Source organism: Coregonus clupeaformis, chromosome 32 (genome assembly GCF_020615455.1).
Source record: "Coregonus clupeaformis isolate EN_2021a chromosome 32, ASM2061545v1, whole genome shotgun sequence".
NCBI classification, from domain to species: domain Eukaryota; kingdom Metazoa; phylum Chordata; class Actinopteri; order Salmoniformes; family Salmonidae; genus Coregonus; species Coregonus clupeaformis.
In genome coordinates, this window is record NC_059223.1 from 5,631,830 (window position 1) to 5,648,456 (window position 16,627).

Sequence of the window (16,627 nt, forward strand, 5' to 3'; positions counted from 1 at the left end):
CAGGCATTGACAAGTGTAACGCCCTTCAAAAAAACATCGCGCAGACATATAAATCATAGAGGCTATCACCCATCTATCACATAGCCAAAGACATGGTTCACATTTACAGTCAGCAAAGCTTAAAGACGATAAACAAGCTGGACAGGATGCAAGAGTCCATCTCTCAAGTCACCATCCCAACGCTGTATAACAAAATTAATGGAGAAGTTGAAACAAAGCTCACGTTGATTATTACACGACTACAACATATACTAGACCAAAAGATGGCCTAACGTAGAATAGGAATTGCCAGGGACCTCACGATACGATATCACAAAACTTAGGTGCGTTACGATATGTATTGCGATTCTATATGTATTGTGATTTGACACTGATTTTATTGTGATTCAATGTTCCAAACATATTGCTCACCTACACTACCAGTCAAAAGTTGACACACCTACTCATTCAAGGGCTTTTCTTGATTGTAGAATAATAGTGAAGACATCAAAACTATGACATCAAAACTATGAAATAACACATATGGATTCATGTAGTAACCCAAAAAGTGTTAAACAAATCAAAATATATTTTATATTTGAGATCCTTCAAATAGCTACCCTTTGCCTTGATGATAGCTTTGCACACTTGGCTTTCTCTCAACCAGCTTCATGAGGTAGTCACCTGGAATGCATTTCAATTAACCGGTGTGCCTTCTTAAATGTTAATTTGTGGAATTTCTTTCCTTCTTAATGCGTTTGAGCCAATCAGTTGTGTTGTGACAAGGTAGGGGTGGTATACAGAAGATAGCCCTCTTTGGTAAAATACCAAGTCCATTTTATGGCAAGAACAGCTCAAATAAGCAAAGAGAAAGCGACAGTCCATTGCTTTAAAACAGGGTTGCCCAACCCCAGGTGTTACTAAGCTGCGATTAATCTTATCAACCTGCTAATTACCAGAATCAGGTGCACTAGATTAGGGTTGGAGCAAAAAACTACCGGACGGTAGCTCTCCAGGAACAGGGTTGGGGAGTCCTGCTTTAAGACATGAAGGACAGTCAATACGGAAAATTAAGAACTTTGAAAGTTTCTTCAAGTGCAGTCGCAAAAACCATCAAGCGCTATGATGAAACTGGCTCTCATGAGGACCGCCACAGGAATGGAAGACCCAGAGTTACCTCTGCTGCAGAGGATAAGTTCATTAGAGTTACCATCCTCAGAAATTGCAGCCCAAATAAATGCTTAGAGTTCAAGTCACAGACACATCTCAACATTAACTGTTCAGGGGGACTGTGTGAATTAGGCATTCAGGTCGAATTTCTGCAAAGAAACCACTACTAAAGAACACCAATAAGAAGAAGAGACCTTGCTTGTGCCAAGAAACACGAGCAATGGCCGTTAGACCGGTGGAAATTTGTCCTTTGGCCTGGAGTCCAAATTTGAGATTTTTGGTTCCAACCGCCGTGTCTTTGTGAGGCGCAGTGTGGGTGAGCGGATGATCTCGCGTGTGTAGTTCCCACCGTAAAGCACGGGAGGTGGTGTTATGCTGTGGGGGTGCTTTTCTGGTGACACTCAGTGATTTATTTAGAATTCAAGGCACAATTAATCAGCATGGCTACCACAGCATTCTGCAGCGATAAGCCACCCCATCTGGTTTGGAGCTTAGTGAGACAATCATTTGTTTTTCAACAGGACAATGACCCAACACACCTCCAGGCTGTGTAAGGGCTGGTTGACCAAGGAGAGTGATGGAGTGCTGCATCAGGTGAGCCTGGCCCTCCCACAATCACCCAACCTCAACCTAATTGAGATGTTTTTGGGATGAGTCGGACAGCAGAGTGAAGGAAAAGCAACCAACAAAGTGCTCAGCATATGTGGGAACTCCTTCAAGACTGTTGGAAAAGCATTCCAGGTGAAGCTGGTTGAGAGAATGCCAAGAGTGTACAAAGCTGTCATCAAGGCAAAGGTGGTTATTTGAAGAATCTCAAATATAAAATATATTTTGATTTGTTTAACACTTTTTTGGTTACTACATGATTCCATATGTGTTATTTCACAGTTGATGCTCTTCACTATTATTCTACAATGTAGAAAATCGTAAAAATCAAGAAAAAACCCTTAATGAGTAGCTTGTCCAAACTTTTGACTGGTACTGTATGTCTGCTGCAGGGGATAAAGAGCCATGAGAAAGCGGGTTGAGCAGTCATGGAAATAAAAGTGCAGAAAACAAAACTGGCTCCCTATTAAAACAGATGGCGAACAAGCTATGAAGGGAAAATACTGGAGTTTTTGGTGCAGGTACAGTCAACTAGAGCAAAAAGAATAATGTGATAGTCAAAACAATACGATATATCGTTACAAACAATACCCGATATGTAATTATCCCGATCCCCCATATCACTAATATAACACCGAGCCCTACATTAGTTTGACAGTAGGCTACATTTTATTGATGAAGAGTTTCAACTGAAAGGTCCATGCTTGCAAACACCATAGGCTACTTCCCCAGAGATCACAAGAGAAAACATGGCTCTGGGGCTAAGAGAAGCTTTGGCCGCCTGGGCCCAGAACGAGGAGTATTAAGTGTGTATAACGATAACGGTGCAAACATGGTGAAGGCCATCGCGTTGAATGACTGGACCAGACTCCAATGTTTTGGACACAGGCTGAACTTTGCAAATTGGTAGGTTACATGTTTTTAAAGGAACTTTGACTTATAATTTCAATTATAATAATGATTCAGCCTACTTATACATAATTACAATCATAAGCCTCCTATTCCATCTGCAGCCTATGGCTGGCTGAATAAATAATGAACATAACTTTAAATAATTAACTAAGAACTCAATGGTAAAACGGGAACTCATGTTATTAATTGATTAATGAATAACATGCTACGCTTTAGCACACTATATTTCAAGGATCATCAATTAGATTCAGCCGTGGGAAGATTCTTGAGTGGATGGTCAGGGGGCCAGAACATAAATTACAAATAATTTGTAGACTGCATATTGACCGCAAGAAGCTCAAAAAAGATAACAATTTCACTAAAACATAATAATTTCAAACATTGTTTACGATCACGTCTCTCTATTATACATGGGAATACTTGGGAAAAAGATTTCCTAAATTAAAATCACTTGGAGCTGATTTCCTGGTGTTTTTACAGTCTTATGTCCAACAACACAAATGTACACTTTATTTTTGCTCAGAAAACTTGGGGGGCCAAATGAAACCACCTGCAAGCCAAATCTGGCCCGCCAGTTGGGGAACCCTGCTATATTTTGATGTTAAATTATGTTTGTTCATATGTAAGTGTAGTAATCCTATCTATTATCATATGTATAACAATGTTGGAAAATATTTGTTTAATTTGGTTTTGTATTCAGTTAGCACAGTATGTATTAACTAATGATCTCATTTTAGAAATGGTGTTCTCTACCCGGACACGTGTTTTAAACAGGTCTGATGGAATCACCAAGTTTTCACCCATGTGTTGGAAAATCGCAATTGCAATATCTGGCCCAAATTTTTTTTTAATTACATTTTGCCCCCCCTAATCGTGCAGCCCCACTACCTACTATCCTTCTACAATCTCTAGAGCCACCGCTAAAATTAGAACACTGCTGGAGTTCTCAGACAAGCCTCTGCAGTCCACCATGCATTTCTAGGGAAACATAACACTGGGTACTGAAACAGACTTTACTTCTTAAATCTGGACAGGTGCTAAATAACGGTCTAGGGAGGGGTGCAAAAAGGAGCAGCTTACATAACATGTTGCTAAAATGTTTAACTAAGGACTGCATGTAACTTTAGTGATCAAACAGCTGTGGAATGTTGGAGGGGGGAATGTTACTCAGAGTGCCAGTTAGGCGCAGACACTCAAATCCATCCCAGAGATGGCACCCTATTCACTATATAGTGTCCTACTTTTGACCAGGACTCATAGGGCTCTGGTCAAAAGTAGTGCACTACATAGGGAACAGAGTGCCATTTCAGAGACAGATAACGGAGAGACGGCTCACCTTGACAGCATTTCCTCTGATTAATTTCTTAATGGTGGACAGCAGGCCTCTCCCTCCACCTGTCGGGGTGCACTCCTCCACTTCTGAATGCCTCCGCTTGGTCCGGGATGGGCGGGGCGCATGGGCAGGGCTCGACTGCTGAGATGCCTTCCGCATTCTCAGCCTCATTGTTTTAAGAGTCACATGTAAGACTGGAGGACAGACAGAGCAAAGCGGGTTGATGGCAAAAGCGGACGAAGAGTGTGGGAAAGGAGAAAAAAAACAGTGTTAGTGAAAGACCTGATTTTCCCCTCTTCATACATTCACATAATATACAGCCTAACAGCTAAAAGGTGTGGATAAGCTGGTGATTTGAAAACCTGCAGTGAACAAAAAACACCAGCAGAAAAAGTGCTGCTGCTAACATCTGGTTGCATTCAAGACACCATTTCCTTTGCATCACAGTACATCACACGGCGGCAGGTAGCTTAGTGGGTAAGAGCGTTGTGCCAGTAACCGAAAGGTCGCTGGTTCTAATCCCCGAGCCGACTAGGTGAAAAATCTGTCGATGTGCCCTTGAGCAAGGCACTTAACCCTAATTGCTCCTGTAAGTCGCTCTGGATAAGAGCGTCTGCTAAATGACTAAAAAAAATTAGATAAAAAAGGAAGAAAAAAAAAGAAAAAAAAACATTGCTGCCTCAAGTGAGCCAAAGACCCATCAAACGAGTACTCAAGACTACTTACTTCAGTGAATGTGTTTATCTAACAACTGACCAACTGATGGGACAAATTGATCACCAAAAGTATCTGAGGACATTAGGGATTATGAATACAATTACATTTTCTTGATGAGAGTTGATCAATGTTCTCCTGATGGGATGAGATGGACCTATTGTTTTCATTAACATTTACCTGACATGCATATGGTATTTTTTGGCTGGATCTTTGTAGAATTCTGACCCATTTTGAGTCACACACAATCGTGTGTTCTCTTCTCCGACTATTAATCCACAGATAAAAAGGGAAAGTGGACCTCGTTCATCTTTCAAATCATCCACGTGGGTTAGTATGCTCCTAATAACCAATGAGTAGATGGGAGAGGCGGTACTTGCAGCGCTTCACGCGTCTAAAATAGAACCAAGTTCTATTTCGCGCCTGGCTACGCAGACACTCGTTGACGCGCGCAAGCAGTTTGGATGAAATTATTAAATAACATGTACATTTATTTTGAGACACAAGTTTGGTCAGCATGTTACATTACATAACCATTGGATGGAAATTTGTTCAGACATGTCCAGGACCTATCAGGCACCCTGCCAGACAGTGCAGACACACACAGCCCTCTCTATCCACCACTCCCATTGCACTGCAGAGAAACCCACTGCATCTGCATTACATTACCATGGGGCCTGGCCTAAACAGTGATCACACTTTCTCAACAGATCCTAATATAACAAAGTCCATTTACTTCAGATAAACATTGAGGAATGTGAACCCACCATCCCTTTTTTCAGTCACTACTGTAAAGTTTCCATCCCTTGTCAAAACGTGTGGTGGACAAAAATAAATGTATTACCCAAATGAAATTAGCAGTTGATTACAGGGCAGGGATTCAGGGAGCGTATGTGCCTTGTACAATATTTCCATAGATACAAGACAAGTAGTCAGACTTATTCAATACATGCCAGAGGGAGGATTATTTACAAATGAACACTAGTCTTCACCGTGATGAAGCAATAGCTGTGATGTTGAACTAGCATAACTGGGATGTTATGTGTTACTATTGATGTAATATGACAGCATTAGTGTAATTGTAATGCCTGCAAGCCCCATGGGCACAGGGGTGTCAGTCAGTGTGAGCAATCCAATGCCGCAATGGAGAGGGGAGCATGAAGGTTTGCAACAAGTCATGGATTAAAAATAGCTTCAAATCCAGAGACACAAAAAACAATATAGCCAGTAAATAACATTTATGAATGAAGGAACAACCTAGCTCTCTGTTAGGCTAAGCCACGCATCAAACAAGGCCCGCGGAACGAATCCGGCCCATGACACATGTCTATCTGAAAGGCACAATGATTTGGGGTATCAATTCATTTTGGCCCGCTTCCATGCCGCCCATGATGCGCTGCACTACAAGTCACAGCAAGCACTGCCAACGTGCTGCACGGCAAACAGCAGTGCATTGCCACACACACCAGCGTGCTGTATCATATCACTAATGGCACTGACTGAATCTTCTCCCAGACCAAAAGTTTAAGGTGTTGTAGTCTAAATGTCCAAGCCAAGTTTCAGTTCCAACTGGTCATTGCTGTAGCCTACAGAAAATGTCATCTTTGTTGTCAAAAAGTTAAGATAAAGGATTCACACGCGGGTATAAATGACTACTAAAGGACAATAGGACACACAAGCGAGTATAAATGAGTCAACAGTTGAGTCCTCTGCTTTATGAAATTACAGCGCTTGCATCTGTGAATTCAATGTCAATTGCTCTGCTTTCGTGTGTCCCTTACAGCACGCAGCAAAGGGAAAGTGTACCGTACAGTCCTCCTAGGCTACAAAAAATGTTGAAGTCTGGGTTTGATTTAAAGCTGAACAATGAATAACCGAAAAACAAAACATTACAATAAAACACCATGCAAAGGAGAAATGTAGGCCTATGACAACATGAGCAGTAACCTAGGCTTGCTACTCAACTACAATACATTTTGAGTGCACCATACAGAAATACTGCATTCAACTGCACTAGTGATCCATGCAGTGCAAAAAAATGAAAAACATGTTTAAATGTTACAACTACCTAGTTATGTTTTTGTTATTTGGGAGTTATGAAATACTTTTTGATTAGGGTCGCAGCATATTATGCACATCTGCAAGCATAGCAGCAAAGGCTGGACAAACATGACTTAATCTCTTTTGTTTTAATATGTTAAAATGCTATATACAGCTTTATGTACATAAGTGGATATTATAAAGGGCCATTTTCTTGGCAATAAAAAAATGGCCCGTTTGGGTTGCGGTTGTATGCACATTTTTTTTTGTAAAAACAAACAATAGGCTATGTCTGGGCCGCAAATTTGTTGTGTTTTTTCCCCAATATGGCCTGTGTGCTGATTGAGTTTAACACCCCTGGGCTAAACCATCCAAGGAGCCAGCAGAACTTCCAATGCAGCAGAAACGGCATGCCTCAATTTTGCCTGCAGAACTCAGCATGGATGCAAGAGCCAATGAACATGAATCACACACACAGTTCCTCTAGTCACAGCATGCCTATTTTTTACCATCTCAAAGCATGACTCATTCACAGTTTCCAACAAACCAAGGCTGCTGCCAGCAGCACCAGAAACACTATACTGGGGAAGAGGATTTCCTTTTTTCTTTCTAAGAACAAAAAAGGAAATCTATGGATATATAATACACAAATCAAGTAAGGTTGTGGATAAAGCTATATTTCTAAAAACTACAGTACAGACTATCCATTTTCACTGCCCCAGACTTGTTTTTCTGAAATTACAACCAGCTGTTACACATGCTACAAAGAAAATGACATCTATAGTAGCTAGATGCTAGCTACTCCCGCATACACACGACTTGCACACCATTATACCAGAGCGCTTTCAAAAAAAAAAAAAAATGTTTGAAGCGGTGTGACACAGTGATTTAAGTTGTTAAAAATGTAAACAGGGTATTACCTCATTTTATCGTGGCTCAGTTTACCCTACAGCAGGGTTATTCAACTAAATTCTTACGGGGGACAGATTTGAAAAAGGTTACAGCGGGGAAAAAAGTATTTAGTCAGCCACCAATTGTGCAAGTTCTCCCACTTAAAAAGATGAGAGGCCTGTAATTTTCATCATAGGTACACATCAACTATGACAGACAAAATGAGAATTTCTTTCCCAGAAAATCACATTGTAGTTTTTTTAATGAATTTATTAGCAAATTATGGTGGAAAATAAGTATTTAGTCAATAACAAAAGTTTCTCAATACTTTGTTATGTACCCTTTGTTGGCAATGACACAGGTCAAACGTTTTCTGTAAGTCTTCACAAGGTTTTCACACACTGTTGCTGGTATTTTGGCCCATTCCTCCATGCAGATCTCCTCTAGAGCAGTGATGTTTTGGGGATGTCGCTGGGCAACACGGACTTTCAACTCCCTCCAAAGATTTTCTATGGGCTTGAGATCTGGAGACTGGCTAGGCCACTCCAGGACCTTGAAATGCTTCTTACGAAGCCACTCCTTCGTTGCCGGGCGGTGTGTTTGGGATCATTGTTATGCTGAAAGACCCAGCCACGTTTCATCTTCAATGCCCTTGCTGATGGAAGGAGGTTTTTCACTCAAAATCTCACGATACATGGCCCCATTCATTCTTTCCTTTACACGGATCAGTCGTCCTGGTCCACTTTGCAGAAAAACAGCCCCAAAGAATGATGTTTCCACCCCCATGCTTCACAGTAGGTATGGTGTTCTTTGGATGCAACTCAGCATTCTTTGTCCTCCAAACACGACGAGTTGAGTTTTTACCAAAAAGTTATATTTTGGTTTCATCTGACCATATGACATTCTCCCAATCCTCTTCTGGATCATCCAAATGCACTCTAGCAAACTTCAGACGGGCCTGGACATGTACTGGCTTAAGCAGGGACACGTCTGGCACTGCAGGATTTGAGTCCCTGGCGGCGTAGTGCATTACTGATGGTAGGCTTTGTTACTTTGGTCCCAGCTCTCTGAAGGTCATTCACTAGGTCCCCCGTGTGGTTCTGGGATTTTTTGCTCACCGTTCTTGTGATCATTTTGAGCCCCACGGTGAGATCTTGCGTGGAGCCCCAGATCGAGGGAGATTATCAGTGGTCTTGTATGTCTTCCATTTCCTAATAATTGCTCCCACAGTTGATTTCTTCCAAACCAAGCTGCTTACCTATTGCAGATTCAGTCTTCCCAGCCTGGTGCAGGTCTACAATTTTTGTTTCTGGTGTCCTTTGACAGCTCTTTGGTCTTGGCCATAGTGGAGTTTGGAGTGTGACTGTTTGAGGTTGTGGACAGTTGTCTTTTATACTGATAACAAGTTCAAACAGGTGCCATTAATACAGGTAACGAGTGGAGAACAGAGGAGCCTCTTAAAGAAGAAGTTACAGGTCTGTGAGAGCCAGAAATCTTGCTTGTTTGTAGGTGACCAAATAATTATTTTCCGCCATAATTTGCAAATAAATTCTACAATGTGATTTTCTGGATTTTTCCCCCTCAATTTGTCTGTCATAGTTGACGTGTACCTATGATGAAAATTACAGGCCTCTCTCATCTTAAGTGGGAGAACTTGCACAATTGGTGGCTGACTAAATACTTTTTTCCCCCACTGTATTTATATTATAATCTTATAAAGAGCTTTCATTCAAATTAAATGTTGATAGAAGTTCATTTTGAGTGCTTTAAGATCAGCCTAGTTCAGTGCATCAAATGGTTTAAACAACAGAACACATTTGTACTTTAACACAGTTGACCTGCATCACATTAATTAACTTCTACTTTCCTGTCTGTTTTACATGCATAGCCTCATCTTTTGTTTTTATTTACACATAGAAAACCTTTTATGCATGGCATCTCTCAGTTGACCAGCATCAAATTCTGTCCCATTTTCTTCATTATTTTCTCTTTCTCCTTTTGTTGTCGTTTTTACACAGAAACCTTTTATGCATGGCATATCTCAGTTGACTAGCTTTTGCGGAGAAGTCTCTCTCCCACCGCATCAGTAGAGAACGGGTTCCTATAACAAACTGCACCACCCCTGTGGGGACTAACTTTGCAACAACATTTTATGAGTTTGCTTTCAGTTTATCTAAAAACTCAGACATCACGGGAGTGATCTGTACCGATGACTGAATATAGTTGCACAGTGTAGGGAAATTGAAGGTTTTGTTTGAGCTTAAATCAGGAGAAAATAACATTTTGAAAAGTCAGTTTTTCCAGTCATGTCAATGACTCCCCTGTAGTCCCAAATTAAGTCAATTCAATTGATTGAAGATGTCACAAAAAATAAAAAATAACCTGATACAAGCTCCTCAAGCATTTTCACTAGATATGTTGATTTCTTGTGGCAGCAATCACGGAAAAAAGCAACCATCTCCTCCATAAGCTCACATAGGCTGCTCTCGAGAGCATTATTACCCTTGCTTAGCCACCGAACATCATTATGTAAACGTAGATCATGATTCTCAGCAGACTACAAAATAAGCGATGTTGCAGGCTAGGATGTTGATGGGATAAAGTTTATGATAGTCCAGAGTTAAGCACAAAGCACGCTCTGGTGTATCAGGCAGTGTAGTAATCTCATCCGCGGTTAAAGGGCCGATAGACGGGCAGACAGACCCTGTACCCCTGTTAGCAACACTGATTGGCTGTAACTGGTATGTTGGGTGATATTAATTGACAGCACTTAATGGGCGGGACTACAGGAAAACAGATTCTCCCATTGGAGAATATTGAACGAGGGCTCCGTTTGGCACAAAAAAATCTCATTTTTGCTTTTTTTATATGAACGTAATTAATCAAAGGGCCATTCTAAATTGATAAACGTCCAGTTGAATAGCCCTGCCCTAGTGTATGACCACATTTATAATTTTCCAAGGAGTGCATGAAAAGTTCAGTTAAATTGTTTGCATCAAGACCAATCTTGAGTTGGCCTGGTATCCAAACTGAATATCAATATTCAGTTTGGATTAATCACCAACACTCCACTTTACTCCCAAAATACATACAACACGGTACCTAATTGTAGGCAAGACAAACCTGTTTTCACGATTTCTGGTAGGTTATATCAGTGGTTCCCAACTTCGCCTACCCACTGGGAGTACTTGAGAAGACTCATGGGCCTACTGGTAAAATGCACATGGGCGGGTACTCCGGGCAGAGCAAAATTCAGTTGGTGGTACAGTAACCGAAAAAGGTTGGGATCCACTGGGCTATATAATCAAAATAAATAAATCACAGCATGTTTTTGGACTCAATCAAGTTTTACCTGATTAAGTAGAATACTATTGGAAATTAATGTTGAAAGTTCTATTAATATTCCTTAAACATAGTTTGAAAAAGATGTTGTGGCTGCTTCCTGTTGACAATAACTTAATTTTATTAAATGAGCACCTTATAAATGGCATATGAACCAAAAACCCTGTTGGTTTGAAAAGTAGCAATAAATCACTCATATCGATTGGGGAAATCAGGTTGCACGTCCGGTTAAAACTAGCACAGCTCAAAAACCACAGGGAATCTGGGAATAATTTGTATATGACTGGTAGAAGACAACTTGAAGACAGCCAGCTACATTGTGAAGTGTTGCATTTTGATTGAAATGGGTCGCCATTGAAGTGTAACACAACACTTTTTTGTTAATCACTCATATCGATTACACGTTTAAATCAATTGAACTGGGGCAAAACGTTTGGGTTGTAAGCACTGTTAAAACGTACATTATACAAAGACCACTTGGAATAATCTAAATTATATATGATTGGTTAGATGAGAAATTGTAGAAGGCTTCCATCTACATTTTGGAATGGCGGATGTTGATTTCAGGAGGCTGCCATCACAGAAAAGTGACCAAAACACCTTTTCTGTGGTGACCAAAACACCTTTTCTGTTAACTTCAACGAATCATGACCCGGCATAGGATATCAAGTGACATCGGTTGGCTGCTATTTAAGTGATAGTTTGACTGTCAAATCTGTGTATTGATGTGGCCAGCGACTTTTATAGAGAGACCACCCGGAATTTGCCGTGTCAGATTTGATTTAGAAACTGAAGTCCTAAAAACCCCAGAGCGTGTGACAAAATCAACGGTACAAAAACAAAGATAATTATCTGTTTTAAGCAACCAATCTTATGTCATCGTGATGACTAAACTTTGATGCTAACATCACCAATCAGAGGTAAAAAAGATGGGTAATTCCCCCCAATCTGTTAAAAATGTGAGCTTGAGTAACGTATTAACACATTGTCCACATCAAGGAAGGTAGCGCAACCTAAATTAATGAAATATGGCAAATTCAATATTTTAATGTAGGATGATGCAAACTCACAGATGCACAATTTAAAGGTCGTGAAGCACTTATTTGTCAATGCCAGAAACACATAATAGTGACTAAGAGCTCCCAAAGAAAACGTTCCCAAATTACAAAACGGTTAAATCAATTGTTATATTATGTTGTTCTAAAAGTTGGGTTTGAGGTTCTCCAAATCAACACTAACTTCGGAAAAAATCCCACAATGCCCGCGGTCAGCGTCACACGATGAATGAAAAACTTTGTCAAAAGTGGGATTAATGAGAGGGAATAAGGTGGGCGAATTGGGCATCTACTCATCAATCTGCAGGTCACATTTCATCCCTGAGAACTTCCACGGCGATCAACAATGGAAGGAGTGTTTCAGCAAGAAGTTGCTTCTCAAAGTCCCTACCACCAATGTGGCTTTAAAGCATCTCAAAACAGCCAGCGGCACCAGCCGAGCCCAAGCATTATCATATGCTTCAGTGAGCATGGAAGTGAACCGGGTAAGTGAAAGAGCTATGCTAACATTAGCTAGCTATAACGCATTTAGCTCACGTCTTCCATCTAAATAACACTGATAAAACTAACCAACATGTAAACATGTCTGCCAGTAGTTGGTAGCTAACTGCTGATGCTGTCATACTATAGATAGTACAAGCCTATGGGAAAGAGTAGTTTTGTCTACGACGGAGGTCACTTACTATACAGAGCAAGTTTAAGGTGTTTGTGGGGGCTGAGCGTTGAAGTAATTCGGCCATTCTGTGGCTCAAGGGGAGTTTTCTATACAGCCTGCCGAGTGAAACGTCGGCCATGGATCTGATCGCGGATCTGGTGGCATTTCAGAGAAGCCCCAGATACATGTTTTCTTTGGAGAGGTTGATTGTGGATTTTGCTCGATAGGAACGTTTATTTTAGCTTGATAAAAATATGCCATTTAGCAGACGCAAGGACTTACAGTGCGTGATACATTTTTGGTTGAAGGGCGTGCTCCAGCTGGTAAGAGGACCACAGGATCAATGTTGTCACAGTTACTTATTGTTGAAGAGGCAGCTGATAACATTAGCTTGCTATAGCTAGCTATCCTCTTCCTCCATATCTGAATGAATTTGTGGCCATTTCTAGGAAGCAAAATAAGTGATCTCGATTTTGTTTGTGTACTGCCATATGTCAATAACATAGCTAAGTTTGTCACTGGTGTGGGCTAGTAAATATCCTAAACCTAGCCAGCTACTGTAGACTGCAAGCTAAAACTGGAGAGAAGGAGAAGAGAATTCACTTGCTTCATCTGCTGGTGGCTTGATAATGTTCACGCAGATACATATTTCCACATATAATTGATGAAATTACATTTTTATTCTATAAATATTGTAATTGTGTCAATATGTTGTGAATATTCTTAAAATCCTCACAGCCGTTTTCTATATTAAAAAGTGAAAGTGCCACTTACAGCTTACCATGTACATTAGGCTACAGGCAATATGTTCCTCCACCAAGTGAGTCAGAAATTACGATCTTACGTTCAGGGCTTTCCTTATATGCGGGGTGCATAAATTGTACAATTGTAAACTAACAAAGATTTTTTCAAGTTAAAACCCATGTATATTTAAGCAGTAAGGCACAAGGGGGTGTGGTATATGGCCAATATGCCATGGCTAAGGGCTGTTCTTATGCAGGACGCAACGTGGAGTGCCTGGATCCAGCCCTTAGCTGTGGTATATTGGCCATATACCACAAACCCCTGAGGTGCCTTATTGCTATTATAAACTGGTTACCAATATAATTAGAGCAGTAAAAATAAATGTTGTCATGCCCGTGGTACACGGTCTGATATCCCACAGCTGGAACCATTAAACTATTATTATAAAGATAAATTATAAACTAACTATTAACTTTTATAAACTGGGTGGTTCGCGCCCTGAATGCTTATTGGCTGAAAGCCGTGGTATATCAGATGATATACCACTGGTATGACAAAACATTTATTTTTACTGCTCTAATTACGTTGGTAACCAGTTTATAATAGCAATAAGGCACCTCGCGGGTTTGTAATATATGGCCAATATACGCGGCTAAGGGCTGTGTCCTAAGAACAGCCCTTGGCCGTGGTATATTGGCCATACCACACCCCCTCGGGCCTTACTGCTGAAACATACAGCACCAACTTCATAAATATCTGTTTATGTCCATTATAGGCGGCAGGTAGCTTAGTGGTTAAGAGCGTTGCGCCCAGTAACCAAAAGGTCGCTGGTTCTAATCCCCGTGCCGACTAGGTGAAAAAATTGGTTGATGTGCCCTTGAGCAAGGCACTTAACCCTAATTGCTCCTGTAAATCGCTCTGGATAAGAGCTTCTGCTAAATTACTTTAATCGGGGGCTCTAGAAAGAGTTCCCATAGTAACTGCAACAGCCCATTCATTCGCCCTCACTACTAATTGTTTGGTGGTGGCAGTGCATCGTTACATAACATGTTAACATGTGGGAGGTATGGTTAGATGAGGGGATGGCCGTTCAACATGAGTGGCAAGTGGGAACACCACTCACACTTCCTTGAAATAGCTAGTTAGCTAACTAAGTTTGTTCATGTCTTCTGGCAAGTTAAACGACTTGTCACTGTGCAACATGTTTCTGATTCCTTCGTGTAATGGGTCAATGCTGGTTGCAATTCAAAAGAAAACATGGAAAGCTTTTGCACTTGTTCCACAGCTATAGTTACCAACTAACTTTTCATATGTCCATGGACGGCAACCCTATCCAGGCTTGCATACACAAAGTGGGCGGGAAATTAAAGCTTGCTACCGACCACTCGTGTCCAGGTAGAAGGCCTGAAAACAGGACACGAATAATAACTAAATAGCTAGCTAAACCTCACGCGAGTTCCCAAGCTGCTAACAAGTAACAAATATCGTTCGAATACAGCGCGGGAGGTTAGTTAACGTTAGCTAGCCGTGGCGGCTAGCCCGCTAGCTAGCAAAAAATATAGTACCTAAATAACTAACTACTGTACCTGACATTTCTCACTGTCCGTTTTCAACTGAGAAATGTTAGCGGTTTAGCTATGCATTTAGCTGTTAGAACATTTAGCTAATGAAATTAAACTTAGCTTGCGAGAGGCTGGACATAACATTTTAGTTCCTTGTTCTGTCCAAAGACAAATTTGACTAGCTAGCTAGTGTACCGTTAGCTTAGCAAAACTTAACTACCACTACCCAAACTTCGCTAGTTAGTTAGCTACCTAGCTTGGCAACATGGATCTAGCCAATTAGCTAGCTATTTAGCCAATAGTTAGTTAGCCAAGACTATTGCAAATGTACAAGAAATCAAACCAACATTTACAAAACCATTCAGTAATTTTCCGCTGCAAAAGGGTTACCAGGAGGCCGAGATTCTAGCAAGACAGAGATCAAGTTGGCTGGCTAGCTACTGTAGATTGCTGTTGTCCATGCCATGGGGGCGAGAAAGGAAAATATTTATTTGTACGTCACTCACACATGCTGAAAGACGCTTGAAATAATCCCTACTTACTTTACAGTACTCCACAGTATCTCGAAAACGAGTTGACTGATCAAGCACTGCTGGCTGCCACGGTGCGGACAGCAGCTTCTTCTTCTTATTGGTACCTCTCTGCCTTTGCTGTTTTTACGAACCGTCTAGTAGCTGATACTGCGATGTGCTCCCAGACGCCATTTCCCGCCTCCTCACCCACACTCTTTCGGTGGCAGATACCCGGATGACAGAGGACCGCTTGAGCCAGAGGCGTCAATGAGGTGGTTCGTTTATCTGTCCCGGGTTACCCCCGGTGCGAGGAGTTTAGACTGGGTTAAGTGATTGCATTCGTTTTGGAACCGGGCTGCTCCCGGCCGACGGCAAAGTCGGCTCAAAACAAAAGTGATGTATTACACGAGTTATAATGCATTTAGCGAGTTAAGTGTGCGGATACACGGTTGGGTTGAGTGTAGAGCGGTAGTTATAGATAGGTTTCTGTGTTTTCACATGCAAAGTTATTGCTTTGGATAAAAACGCTTTACCTGCCTTCCCAATGAAAACTAGTTTGAAAATTCAAAAATTTATTTTATGGAAAGAGATGTATGTTTCTGGACGATGCACCGTGCTGACATGACCAAGCGGCGCAGTTTACTGTTTGATTTGAGAAGGGCGCTCCTCCCTCCCCGCTTTCGCCGGATGACGTGCCGGGCCATTGGCCGGTTCGACCCGGCCAGCGTAATATAACTCTATTTTTCCTTTGCGTTGGCACATGAACTCACACCCCTTTCATTTGAATAACAGTACAGTACCAGAGATACTCTCTGCCAGTACATACCGTTACCTGGCCCTGAATCCCCCGAGCACCCATGAGTGTGGTTCCTCTCGAGGTTTCTTCCTTCCGGGGTATTTAGTAGTTTTTTTTCTTCCATACAGCTTGTGGTTTTACTTGCAATTGCTTGATCTTTGGGGTCTTCTATGAAGACTAATAACGCTTACAAATGTTGAAAGAAAGAGCGAGTAAAATGTAATTTATTCATTGAAAATACTATAAATGTTATGGTGGCTTTATGGGCATTTGAACTGAATCAAGATCATCTGGTGATGTGGATTTGATTACAACA